Raw genomic sequence first — 14,537 nt, 5'->3', positions numbered from 1 at the left:
GCTGCCATAGTGGAGGAAGCTACTAGTGTTTGTTTGACACTTTTCCATGATATAGCTCCTCCTGCTAACATATAAATGTAGCCTGATGTAGACTTCCTGCTATCTTGGCATCCAGCAAAATCAGAGTCCGAATACCCAATGACCTCTAATTTCTCTGATTTTCTGTATGTGAGCATGTAATCTTTTGTTTTCTGAAGATACCTCATAACCCTTTTGACTGCTATCCAATGATCCATACCAGGGTTGCTTAAGTATCTGCCTAACATCCCAACAATGTACGCAATATCCGGACGCGTACATACCTGAGCATACATTAGACTTCCTACAGCCGAAGCATAAGGAATCTTCTGCATTTCCTGAATTTCAAGGTTACCTTTAGGGCACTGATTGAGACTAAACTTGTCTCCTTTAGCAACAGGGGTGTCACCTGGTCTGCAATCTTGCATGCCAAACCTTTTAAGTACCTTATCGATATAGCTCTTTTGTGATAATCCAAGAATACCCCGAGAGCGATCTCGATGTATCTGGATCCCTAATATAAAAGAGGCGTCCCCAAGATCTTTCATCTCAAAATTCTTTGATAGAAATCTCTTGGTTTCGTGCAACATGCCTATATCATTAGTGGCAAGCAAGATGTCATCCACATACAGAACCAGAAAAATATACTTACTCCCACTGAACTTGTGATATACACAGTCATCAACAATGTTCATCTCAAAACCGAACGAGATAACTATTTGTTGAAACTTATGATACCATTGACGAGGAGCTTGCTTGAGTCCATAGATGGATTTCCTTAATTTGCAAACCATATTCTTTGGGTCTCCTGACACAAAGTTTTCTGGTTGCACCATATAAATCATCTCATCAATGTCTCCATTGAGAAATGCAGTCTTAACATCCATCTGATGTAACTCAAGATCATAATGAGCAACAAGTGCCATGATTATTCTGAAAGAGTCTTTCGATGAAACCGGAGAGAAAGTCTCTGTATAATCAATGCCTTCCTTTTGAGTATAGCCTTTAGCCACAAGACGCGCCTTATACCTCTCCACATTACCGTTTGCATCCCGCTTGGTTTTAAAAATCCATTTACAACCAATTGGTTTTGCACCTTCTGGCAATGGGACAAGTTCCCAAACCTTATTGTCTTGCATAGACTTATACTCTTCATTCATGGCATCAATCCACTGTTGAGAGTTAGAACTTTTCATGGCCTGAGAGAAGTTGATTGGATCATCTTCTAACATTCCACTACTTTCCTCATGTTCTTGGAGAAATACAATATAATCATCCGGAATAGCATTTCTCCTTTCTCTCGTGGATCTCCTTAATGGCACTGGTTCTTGAGGTTGTTGAGTTTGTTCTTCTGGAACAGGGAGTTGTTCAACATTATCATCTTGAGGTTCCGGATTTACTTCTTGAGCAACAACAGGTATAGGAACCTGAATATTGTCAAAAGTAACTGTATGGATTGGATCTGAAGCCAATTCCTCCTCAAAACTAATGTCTCTAACCTTATTTCTCCCCCCAAACTCAACATCCTCAAAGAATGTTGCTGTTCCCGTCTCAAAAATATTCCTTATAGTGGGATCATAAAACTTATAGCCCCTAGAGCGATCAGGGTACCCAATAAAGTAGCTGCTAACTGTTTTGGAGTCCAATTTCTTTTCATTTGGCCTATAAGGCCTTGCCTCAGCTGGACATCCCCAAATATGTAAATGCTTTAAACTGGGCTTTCGACCAGTCCAAAGCTCATAAGGTGTTTTAGCAACTGCTTTACTTGGTACTCTATTCAGAATGTAAGCTGCTGTCTTAAGTGCTTCTCCCCAGAGTGACTCTGGTAAAGAAGAATGAGCAATCATACTTCTTACCATATCCTTAAGAGTCCTGTTTCGTCTTTCAGCTACACCATTCATGCTAGGTGAACCCGGCATAGTGTACTGTGGGACGATACCGCATTCCTCTAGGTATCTAGCAAATGGTCCTGGACGTTGTTCACCTGAACCATCATATCTACCGTAGTACTCACCACCACGATCAGATCTGACGGTTTTAATTCTTCTGTTGAGTTGATTCTCAACTTCAGCTTTATAGGCTTTGAACATGTCCAGAGACTCAGATTTTTCATGAATAAGATATAGGTGCCCATAACGTGAGTAATCGTCTATGAATGATATAAAATATTGTTGACCATTCCAGGATTCCGTAGGGAATGGCCCACAAATATCCGTATGTATCAATTCTAAGACATCCGAAGATCTGTTGGCACCTAATCTCTTCACTTTGGTCTGTTTTCCCTTGATACATTCAACACATACGTCGAAGTCCGAAAAATCAAGGGAATCCAAAATGCCATCAGACACAAGACGCTCAACTCTACCTTTTGAGATATGACCTAAGCGCTTATGCCATAATGTCGCCGAATTTTCCTTATTTAATTTACGCTTAGTACCACGTGATTCCACATGCAAGGATTCATTGTAAGAAGCAATTGTATCAAGCAAATATAGGTTGTCATAAATACTCAAGTAACCGGTTCCCACAACATTTGAATTAAAAGATAAACTGAATTGACTGTTTCCAAATGAACAAGAATAACCTGATTTGTCCAATACAGAAACAGAAACCAAATTCCGTCTAAAAGACGGTACTACAAAAGTATCTTTTAAATCCAAATAATAACCAGTTCCTAACAACAACCTAAAGTGCCCAATTGCTTCCACATCTACCGATTGTCCGTCGCCCACAAAGATGTGTCTTTCAACATCACTTGGCTTTCGGTAGCTCAGGCAACCCTGCATAGAAACACTTATGTGAGTAGTAGCACCAGAGTCTAACCACCAAGTGTTTCTAGGTACTGAAGCTAAATTAACCTCAGAACAGACCAAAGCAAGGAACGTACCCTTATTATCACGCCAGGCGTGATATTTTGTACAGTCCTTCTTTACATGTCCAGGCTTCTTACAGAAGAAACAACCCTGATTATCCTTATGTTGTTTCTTCTCAACTGGACCCTTAGCAGCTTCCTTATCATTCTTCCTTTTCTTGCCCTTATCCTTAGAGGCATAGGCCAAATGAGCACTTTCTGTCTTATCTTGCTTCAACCTGTCTTCTTCTTGCACACAGTATGAAATGAGCTCATTTAGAGTCCATTTCTCCTTTTGACAGTTATAACTGACCTTAAATTGGTTAAACTGTGCAGGAAGAGACAACAAAACCAGATGCACTAATAACTCGTCACAAAGATCGAGTTTAAGTGCCTTAAGCTTTGAAGCAATATGAGACATTTCCATAATGTACTCCCTGATATTTCCTTTGCCCTTATACTTCATTGAAATCAAGCGAGCTAAAAGCGTGCTTGTTTCTACCTTATCGTTTTTCGCAAAACGCTTCTCAATTTCGGCAAGGAAATCTTTAGCCTTAGTAATCCCTTCGGATTCTATGCCCCTGAAGGCTTCCGGAACGCCGCGCTTAATGATCATAAGACTCATGCGATTTGAACGCTCCCACTTCTCATGCTCCTTCTTTGCATCAGGAGTGCTATCCGCATTGAGAGGTTGGGGTTGTTCAGTTCTTAATGCATAGTCAAGATCCATGCAGCCAAGAACAATTAATATGTTCTCTTTCCAAACCTTGAAGTTTGTCCCATTTAGCATGGGAATTGAGTTGATGTTAGCAGAAATTGTTGCAGCAGATGCATTAGCTGAAATAAAACAAAAATGCTCACATCAATAACCATAATCAATAAAATTCAAATAATGACAATCCCCATCCAAGATACCGGCACAACATTAATATCAAGTCTTTGGACAGTAATATTAACTTGTAAGTGATACCTTGTTGCAATGATCAAACATTGACAATAACTCATGTCAAATAATGAAACTATCTTTGGATCGATTCATTATTCACATGTAAACCTTATAATTGTCACACGCTTATCATCGCAGATGTGTATACAGTCTAAATAAATATTAACCTTCCTTTGGGCCGATTAAATATTTACACGAAAGCATACACACAAACATCTCACATTCCTCATGAACAATCTACACAAGAGAGGTTACTTTGGCAACTTCTTGTTTCAATTAATCAATTGGAGTGAGAGACAACCTTAATACCTTAGTGTCATAATATTTGAATTAAATAATTGATTAAAAACCAAATTAGATTTAAATTAAAAAGTTTTAATTTAAATCAACTGAATTTCCAAAAACTTAATTGGGGTCTCACAGCTTAATTAGGGCCCATAACTTAATTGAATAAATTAAGTATACCAAAGTGGACCCATGAAAAGCCGAGGCTTAACCATAATGAACACGAAGTTCCCTTAACTTCGAACGCGAGGTTCGACTGTATTGAGTACGAGACTCACTTAAGCACGAACGCGAGGTTCGTCTGAAAATGAACGAACGCGAGGTTCGTTTGATAAAAGAACGCGAGGTTCAACTTGGGAACGAACGCGAGGTTCGTTTAAAAAATGAACGCGAGGTTCGACTGAAGTACGAACGCGAGGTTCGTCTGAAGTACGAACGCGAGGTTCGTCTGAAGTTCGAACGCGAGGCTCGACTGAAGCACGAACGCGAGGTTCGTCTGAAGTACGAACGCGAGGTTCGTCTGAAGTACGAACGCGAGGTTCGTCTGAAGTACGAACGCGAGGTTCGTCTGAAGTACGAACGCGAGGTTCGTCTGAAGTACGAACGCGAGGTTCGTCTGAAGTACGAACGCGAGGTTCGTCTGAAGTACGAACGCGAGGTTCGTCTGAAGAACGAACGCGAGGTTCGTTAAAAAAATTGAGCTTGACGCTCACCTGAGTTGAACGCGAGGTTCACCTTAGAACGAACGCGAGGTTCGTTAAAATTGAGCTTGACGCTCACCTGAGTTGAACGCGAGGTTCACCTTAGAACGAACGCGAGGTTCGTTGAGCGCGAAGCTCGGTTAAAATTGAACGAACGCGAGGTTCGTTTGAGGTAACCACCTCCTTAATTTTCGCCATGAACCCTTAGGGTTTCAAATTGAAACCGCCGCCGACAAACCCAAAAAACCTTTGATTTTTATTTTCAAAACAGATCCAGAATTGGAAAAAATTGAAGGAAAAATCAAAGAAAAATCCAAAAAATTCCCAAAAGTTACTGTTCACCCGAAAAAAATACTTTACTGTTCATCCGAAAAAAAAATTCGTTACTGTTCATCCGAGAACATTACTGTTCATCCGAACCCAAAAATTGAATCTTTAACCAGAGATTTAAGATCAAAAACCCAATAAAACTTAAATCCCTAAGAATTAATCAAGGTGGCTCTGATACCACTTGTTAGATCTACATCATAAAACTTGAGATCTAAAACCATATAGCCATGATTAATTCAAAGAGATTAACAAAATCAAAAGAGCGGAAGCTTATACCTGAATCCATGGATGAACCTTGAGATGGGTTTTGGATCTTCTAACCTTAGGGTTTCTCTAAATCCGAATTTCTCTAGCTAGATGGGGGTGTAGAGAATTAGAGAATGTAACCCTAGGTTAGGGACCATAACCCCTTATTTATAGATGTTGTACTTTTGTAATTTAGCCCCTCAATAAATTACAATTACAACCTGGTATCTGCACATATGACCCCATGATCATTTAAATACCAAATTAACCCAACTTAATTGATCACTTTAGTGGGTTATCCTGAAAGATAGCAATACACATTGATTAATCATATGTGCCCACAAATAGATTTATTAGATTAAATCCAACAATCTCCCACTTGGGCACCATATGATTCCTTAAATTGTGTATAACCTTATGAGCTCAAAAATTGCTATCACTGAAAAGGTATTTCCGAACAATCTCGTCCATTGACTATATCAATATAGGATCAAAGCGGCCTTCGTCACATTTATCGTGACTCGACCCATCAATGGTCACATATACCAATACAATCAAACGACATAGATCAATCATGGATGTGCAGCATGAAAATTACATGCAATGTGATCAGTACATGTCTATTTTCAACTGGTCCTCCTTAGTGAGGTCAAAACCAAACATAATGTAACAGAGTGTCTTAACTGAAAACTTTATTCTGATCAGACAATACAAACAAACATAAAGCACCACAAATACAAACTCCCACTAAAACATAATATCCTCAAATAATACCACACCCATATGAGCAGTATGCTCATGAAAGACCTTAGGTGGCAATCCCTTAGTAAGAGGATCAGCTATCATGGAGTTTGTCCCAATGTGCTCTATGGATATCTGTCCACTCTGTACCCTTTCTTTCACAACCAGGAACTTAATGTCAATATGTTTTGACTTAGTTGAGCTCCTGTTGTTATTGGAATACATTACTGCAGATTTATTGTCACAATATAACCTTAGTGGTCTTTCAACATTTTCCAAAATGCGCAGTCCCGTGACAAAATTTCGCAGCCATATTCCCTGATTGGATGCCTCATAGCAAGCTACAAATTCTGCTGCCATAGTGGAGGAAGCTACTAGTGTTTGTTTGACACTTTTCCATGATATAGCTCCTCCTGCTAACATATAAATGTAGCCTGATGTAGACTTCCTGCTATCTTGGCATCCAGCAAAATCAGAGTCCGAATACCCAATGACCTCTAATTTCTCTGATTTTCTGTATGTGAGCATGTAATCTTTTGTTTTCTGAAGATACCTCATAACCCTTTTGACTGCTATCCAATGATCCATACCAGGGTTGCTTAAGTATCTGCCTAACATCCCAACAATGTACGCAATATCCGGACGCGTACATACCTGAGCATACATTAGACTTCCTACAGCCGAAGCATAAGGAATCTTCTGCATTTCCTGAATTTCAAGGTTACCTTTAGGGCACTGATTGAGACTAAACTTGTCTCCTTTAGCAACAGGGGTGTCACCTGGTCTGCAATCTTGCATGCCAAACCTTTTAAGTACCTTATCGATATAGCTCTTTTGTGATAATCCAAGAATACCCCGAGAGCGATCTCGATGTATCTGGATCCCTAATATAAAAGAGGCGTCCCCAAGATCTTTCATCTCAAAATTCTTTGATAGAAATCTCTTGGTTTCGTGCAACATGCCTATATCATTAGTGGCAAGCAAGATGTCATCCACATACAGAACCAGAAAAATATACTTACTCCCACTGAACTTGTGATATACACAGTCATCAACAATGTTCATCTCAAAACCGAACGAGATAACTATTTGTTGAAACTTATGATACCATTGACGAGGAGCTTGCTTGAGTCCATAGATGGATTTCCTTAATTTGCAAACCATATTCTTTGGGTCTCCTGACACAAAGTTTTCTGGTTGCACCATATAAATCATCTCATCAATGTCTCCATTGAGAAATGCAGTCTTAACATCCATCTGATGTAACTCAAGATCATAATGAGCAACAAGTGCCATGATTATTCTGAAAGAGTCTTTCGATGAAACCGGAGAGAAAGTCTCTGTATAATCAATGCCTTCCTTTTGAGTATAGCCTTTAGCCACAAGACGCGCCTTATACCTCTCCACATTACCGTTTGCATCCCGCTTGGTTTTAAAAATCCATTTACAACCAATTGGTTTTGCACCTTCTGGCAATGGGACAAGTTCCCAAACCTTATTGTCTTGCATAGACTTATACTCTTCATTCATGGCATCAATCCACTGTTGAGAGTTAGAACTTTTCATGGCCTGAGAGAAGTTGATTGGATCATCTTCTAACATTCCACTACTTTCCTCATGTTCTTGGAGAAATACAATATAATCATCCGGAATAGCATTTCTCCTTTCTCTCGTGGATCTCCTTAATGGCACTGGTTCTTGAGGTTGTTGAGTTTGTTCTTCTGGAACAGGGAGTTGTTCAACATTATCATCTTGAGGTTCCGGATTTACTTCTTGAGCAACAACAGGTATAGGAACCTGAATATTGTCAAAAGTAACTGTATGGATTGGATCTGAAGCCAATTCCTCCTCAAAACTAATGTCTCTAACCTTATTTCTCCCCCCAAACTCAACATCCTCAAAGAATGTTGCTGTTCCCGTCTCAAAAATATTCCTTATAGTGGGATCATAAAACTTATAGCCCCTAGAGCGATCAGGGTACCCAATAAAGTAGCTGCTAACTGTTTTGGAGTCCAATTTCTTTTCATTTGGCCTATAAGGCCTTGCCTCAGCTGGACATCCCCAAATATGTAAATGCTTTAAACTGGGCTTTCGACCAGTCCAAAGCTCATAAGGTGTTTTAGCAACTGCTTTACTTGGTACTCTATTCAGAATGTAAGCTGCTGTCTTAAGTGCTTCTCCCCAGAGTGACTCTGGTAAAGAAGAATGAGCAATCATACTTCTTACCATATCCTTAAGAGTCCTGTTTCGTCTTTCAGCTACACCATTCATGCTAGGTGAACCCGGCATAGTGTACTGTGGGACGATACCGCATTCCTCTAGGTATCTAGCAAATGGTCCTGGACGTTGTTCACCTGAACCATCATATCTACCGTAGTACTCACCACCACGATCAGATCTGACGGTTTTAATTCTTCTGTTGAGTTGATTCTCAACTTCAGCTTTATAGGCTTTGAACATGTCCAGAGACTCAGATTTTTCATGAATAAGATATAGGTGCCCATAACGTGAGTAATCGTCTATGAATGATATAAAATATTGTTGACCATTCCAGGATTCCGTAGGGAATGGCCCACAAATATCCGTATGTATCAATTCTAAGACATCCGAAGATCTGTTGGCACCTAATCTCTTCACTTTGGTCTGTTTTCCCTTGATACATTCAACACATACGTCGAAGTCCGAAAAATCAAGGGAATCCAAAATGCCATCAGACACAAGACGCTCAACTCTACCTTTTGAGATATGACCTAAGCGCTTATGCCATAATGTCGCCGAATTTTCCTTATTTAATTTACGCTTAGTACCACGTGATTCCACATGCAAGGATTCATTGTAAGAAGCAATTGTATCAAGCAAATATAGGTTGTCATAAATACTCAAGTAACCGGTTCCAATCGATGGTCAGCTAAATCAGGAACCGACTTCAAAGTTCAAAATTCCGACAACGGTCAGACAATAAATGCAGCACCGAAACTCTTTCAGACATTCGACAAAGCACCGAATAGCCTGGAGAATTGAAGGAATCAAGAACGGAGGTCATTCCAAGGTCCCATTACACCGACTGAAGGGTGGGGACAATATATCCAAAGTATTCCAGACTCTTCTATAAAAGAACGAGACTGAAATACTTTGGAGGGGGTATCTGTAGGCATATAAAATTGCTTATAGGTCCCTTAGCTCAGCTCGGCACAAACCGACAAACCAACGAGGCAACGAGATTGACTAATCGCACGCAAGCAACGGAATACGTCCATTCGCGTGCGGGATCAAGCCAAGTGTTCGAAGAGTCAACGAGTCATCCAACCAAGGGGATACTCGGACGAATCACGATCGAATCAAGATCGATTTCGGACTCGAACTCAGAAGTAGATTTACTGCAGTGTTCGAAGAGTCAACGAGTCATCCAACCAAGGGGATACTCGGACGAATCACGATCGAATCAAGATCAATTTCGGACTCGAACTCAGAAGTAGATTTACTGCCTAATCGGGATCCGGATTTACTGCAAAATCAGATCAACGAATCAAGTCTGGATAAATCAACCACAAAATCAAATCCGAACCTATCAACCGCAGAACCGGAAAACGGGCACAAAGAGGCAAAACGACAAACACCTGGAGGTCGGCTCACCGAGCCACCAAGGAGGCTCAGTGGCCGAGCCACCTAGGTGGCTCTCGGCCGAGCCACCTAGGTGCCAGCCACTTGTGGCCGGCCACCCTGTGCCCAAGGCACAGTGAGGGTAGCCTATAAATAGGCCACCCCCTTGTTCATTTGAGAAGGTTGGATTTTGGAAGAGGCGAAGCCCTGCAGGATTGGAGACTCAGATCTAAAAAAGATCTCAACTTTGGGACATCAAGGACTTGCTCATCCAGATCTGGTGCTCGGCGATCATCAACGTCAAATAAGGCAGGTGTTCGAGAGGATCGGATCTCAGATCTACGTTGCTACACTCCGGATCTAAGCTTGGTCTTAGATCCCGAGACTTGGACGATTGTTTCCTTGGTGAAACAATCCTCCCCGGCTATTATTTCCTTGGTGAAATAATACCCGTTGTACTGCGTAGATCCGACCGGATCTAGATCGCGCGGTGGTCCACGACAAACAACCCCGGCGCAGGCAAAGAACCCACAAAAGCGAGCGACCGCAAAACAGGAGCTCGTGATTTGTTCGACAAACAAGGAAACAAAGTTGTAATTTTTCATTTCTTTTTATTTGATTTTCGTTGTAACCGGATCTTATAAAAAGACCGGATCTTTGTAATCGATAAACTATTACAAGAGTGTACAATGGAATCAATGATGAAAGCTACAATTTTTCCCGCGAATACTTAGTGGGTAAAAACATTCATATTTAATTGATAATTTTGTCATTGAAGTTACAATTTAGCCTATTAAAGTTAATAATTAATTAATTGGGCGACATAGTAGGTCACATGGCAAAGCTATGTTGCTCCATCATTGGGTATATAAGGAAATAACCCTTTTAGATATTAGTTCAATCTTTAATATTTTTATGTTAGTCTATCAAATTACGAAAACTGCTATTAGGTCCCCAAATCTTATGACCTATTTCAAATGTAGTCTCTACCATCAGTAAAATTGCTATTAGGTCCCTCTAATTTTTATAAGTTTCAAATTAATTCCTTTAATTATGAGCAACACTAGCAAGATAAATGAATTGGGAAACCCCTAATTGCAATTGACTAGTGATAACTAGAATACTCTTTGCAAACTCATTTCTCAGCGGATGAGAGAAAGGTGTGGAGATGTTTATTTTAATGTTCTCAAAATTCATGACTCATAAAAGAAGCTCATATTTCTCTCTCTTGTAGTATGAGTAGGGGTGCATTCGGTCCGGATACAGTTCTGTATGATGCTTACCATTTCCATATCCACTTACCCATTTTGGATAGGATACGAATACAGATCTCGGTAAGAAAATTTCATATCCATATCCGCTCAAATTGGATACGATTATGGATATACATTCGGATATATAAGCGGATATACATGCGGATACAAAACAAATATGAGAAAACTTGATAGTATTGCGAAAAATATAGTTCATGTGATACAAAAGAGTTCGTTAATATGTTCATTATAACTAAAAAATTAAGATTAGACATCTTGATCATCAAAATTAACCACAAATCCATAATTTAAGAATCGAAACTATCATAAGAGTATGACTAACATGTATTCGGATATTTCTAATACGGATATGAATATTTCACTGCAAAGCCATATCAGTAACCATATCCTATCGATTATAGATTTAAGTAACCATATTCATACCCTAACGGATACGAATATGGATATTTTCTCGGATACGAATACGGTTTAGCTCCCCTAAACGTGAGAATAGTTTAGAAGAGAATTCTGTAGTTAACACTATTCATAATTTTAATGAATTGAATGACAACTTTATAAGTACTAAAGGTTTAAAGTGTTGTGCTTCGAGGAACTAAACGAAACACTGAGAGAGAAGACCAAACAAACCAAAATAACGGTACAAATACAAACACACCAATTTTATATGGTTTGGCAAGTTGCCTACGTCCACGGGGTAAGAAAAGGATGGGGTTTTCACTAATAGAGAAGAAGAGTACAAACTGAGATTATAAATCACTCAAACTCACCAACAAAGCTCTTAATCTCTCAAACAAAACCCTAACCAATACCTCCAGAAAATACCTCTTTTCTGTGCTCTAAAGATCCCACAACAGCTCTCCAGAAACCTTAAAACGTGTTGGTATTTATATCAAACACCAAACCAATTCAGAACAGGAAACTACAAATTTGGGTCTGACCCGATACGCGGTCGACCGTAACAAATGATAGAGCCTAAAAAACAACTACAGGCTTTGGCGGTCGACCGCGACAGTCGACTGCACCCAACTCCAGACTCTCGGGTTTGGATTACAGGGTCTGGCGGTCGACCGCACCAAGACCTGAATCAAGTTCAGGGTTCGTGCATGAATATGGTCGACCGGCCTTGCACCGCGGTCAACCTCACACCGCCAAAAACCAATTCCTACTTCCAAAACCTGTTTTAAACCAATTCCTTTGCCAAATTTACAATTCTCCACCTCGGTAAAGTTTTTCCCAAAACTGAGCCGACACCAATACCAACCAAATTTCTCACTTGTTGCATCTAGTATAAAGTGGAACAAATTCATGACAACAGACTAAATCCATAACAAGTCGAGACCCAAATGAGAATATGATCAGTCTCCAAATATCGGTATCAACTCACCAAACCGGCTGCATCATAAAATGACTGCCTACGTATCCTCTTGCCCAAGGAATCAAGCCTTCACGTAGTTCCCCAAATGGCCTCCAAATGCCCTCAATCAACTAGAAGAGTTTTCAACACTTCTCTAACATCACCAACAAATCTGCAACTGATAACTCTCCCAATTTCCCCAAAATATAACGAACCAAACACCTCCACCAGAGGTGAACCAACGGCCATAGCCAAATCCAAACTGTGTCCATCAGCTGCACTCGAATCAACCAACTCATCATCTGCATCCAAATCAACATGATCCCCAAACTGTGTTACCTCAGCTAGAATCCCAAATGATGGAGTATGATCTAGAGTATGTGGAGTAATATCCACCTAATGTGGAGTTACATCACCCTCCACCCGCTGTGATATCCTAATAATCTGATCAACATTCTCCACCTGCCAAGAGTCAAATGTGATATACCTGCTCAGAACAAAATCAGAGACCCTCACCCGATAACCAAACGAGCATCTGAATCCTAAATGTGCACTCGGATCAAATCTCACATCCTCGATGTGACCATATATTGGGCAACTAAACATCCGAAGTATCCCAAAATCTGAAGTAGCTCCACTAGATCCAAATACACCAAACGCAACAGTCGGCAACCTATGAATAAGATGATATCAATATGTCGAAGCTCCAATACCAAAACTAATGCTCGACATCAACCACCGATCCTCCTTCAGCAAGGAACGACCCATCAAAAATTTCATCTCATCTCGTTGCCCCAATGTTTCCTCTCCAATGAAGTATCTCAAACTGCCATGAGCTCGACATAAACGCAGGAAAGAACCTCTACCAAAAACAAAACAACATGTTACCTTTCTGCCAATACACTTCCTCCATCTGTTATAAACTACTAGGACTTCATACCAACGGGAGTTGGTTGCAACCCACAAATGCTTAGAACAGTCACCAACATAGGAAACCAAATACCGATTACCTCTCAATAATGCCTCCTTAGAAGGTCCCCAAATGCCTGAATGAACACCACCTAGAAGTCCCCTTGCTCGATGAATAGAAGTGCCAAACTCTACATCGGTCTCCTTGCTCATACCAACGTGCTCACAAGACTTCAATATGCAGGTCAAGGCACTCCTCAACAATCCATGCACAATACCAATAATCGAATAACCCAGTCTCAACAAACGCCATAGTTTAGCCAAATCTAAAGAAGTCGTCAGCTCTCTACCAATCACCGTGCTCCCATTCAAATAGTACAAATTCTTCCTCCTGGTACCATTCATCACAATCATAGACCCAAATGTGACCTTCAAAGATGCATCCTCTAAGGTCACCCGATAGCCTGCTGCCTCCAAAACCCCAAGTAAAATAATGTTTTTTCAACTACAGAACGAACCTCACTTCATCCAACTCCCGAATCACCCCGTCACACATCCTAATACGAACGATACCACTAATAGGGCATTCATGATCATTGCCCATGAGAACGACATCCCCTCTTTCTAACTCCACAAAGCTTGAGAACCATTCCTTCGTAGGGCAAATATGGTAAGAAACACCCGAATCCAACATCCACTTTGTAGAGTCAGCAACACAAACTGACAGTAGTGCAGGGCACAAATAGCTCAAAGAATCCGAATCTGAATTGTCACCACTAGCCTTACAACATTCACCTCTGAAGCTTGAATAGCTTTTCCTTTATTCTTCCCGGCTTGATCTGTTAACTTTGGGCATTCGGCTTTCCAATGTTCATCCTCTTTACAAAAGGCACACTGATTCCTACGAACTCCAGGATATGCCCCTCTAGACTGTGACCTCCTATTTCGGTTTGGACTCTTTGCTCTTATGACCAATTCTCCCGCTACCAGCTCAATTCAAGTCTCCTTATCCTTCTTCCGAAGCTGATAATTCACAAGTACAACGGTGACCTCACTATACGAAAGAGATGCTTTCCCATTAATCATAGTAAGGACGAAGGTCTTATATTCCTCACCAGGCAAGGAACTCAACAATAACATTGCATTGTCCTCATCTTCAACCATAGCATCTACATTCACCAAATCCGCAAGAAGCTTCATGTAGTGGTTCATTTGATCACCAATGGAGGTTCTTTTCTTCAATTGGAAGCGGTAAAGCCTTTTCTTCAAATGCAAGCGATTT

This window comes from Asparagus officinalis, chromosome 9, assembly GCF_001876935.1.
Source record: "Asparagus officinalis chromosome 9, Aspof.V1, whole genome shotgun sequence".
NCBI classification, from domain to species: Eukaryota; Viridiplantae; Streptophyta; class Magnoliopsida; order Asparagales; family Asparagaceae; genus Asparagus; species Asparagus officinalis.
This window is presented reverse-complemented; position numbering follows the sequence as displayed.